General features: G+C 26.3%; 1 protein-coding gene across 1 annotated transcript in view; it reads right to left on the reverse strand.

The window, feature by feature from the left end:
* The window catches only part of LOC119585773 (CWF19-like protein 1), a 14600-nt gene that overhangs the window by 2824 nt on the left and 11153 nt on the right, over window positions 1-623 (reverse strand). The gene's annotated exons all lie outside the window — the stretch shown is intronic.

Genomic DNA, 623 nt, shown 5'->3' on the forward strand with positions numbered 1-623 from the left:
AGAAATTTATCTACTGACTTTTGAAAGTTTAATACCAATTAGCAGCATATATTATCTTTCTGGGAAATATATATTTACTGACTTTTAAATATAAATAATTAAAGATGAAAATATTTTTTTTATCACCATTATTTCTTAGGTAAATAAATTTCTTATAAATATCTTCAGAGAAAGAATTATTACAAAATCTCAGTGTCCAATATAATTTCCAGTGCAGATTGCAGATCATATCCATTGTATGTATATATACATCCACCATTTTTTTTAATACACTTAGATATATCCTGTTTCTGGTTAACTGTTCCAGGATGCAATGATGTGGCATGCAACACATAACACATAAGCTATCATAAGATCAGAAAATTGATGTTAAAAAAAGACTTATAACTTTTACACCTGCAAAATTATAACCATTTTCATTATAAATAGACAACAGAGATACCATCATGTAACCTGTATATAAATCAAATGGATATTAATGTGATCAGTGTGAAAATGGCAATTTTATATAATGCTCTATTTCTAACACCATGTTGCCAAAATTGCCTGATCTTAAATAAAATTGAAAATCACAATAATTGCCTGCTTTTTTCATAAAAAATAAAAACAAATGCCTTAGCCAA

This window comes from Penaeus monodon, chromosome 20 (assembly GCF_015228065.2).
Source record: "Penaeus monodon isolate SGIC_2016 chromosome 20, NSTDA_Pmon_1, whole genome shotgun sequence".
In the NCBI taxonomy this organism is placed as follows: domain Eukaryota; kingdom Metazoa; phylum Arthropoda; class Malacostraca; order Decapoda; family Penaeidae; genus Penaeus; species Penaeus monodon.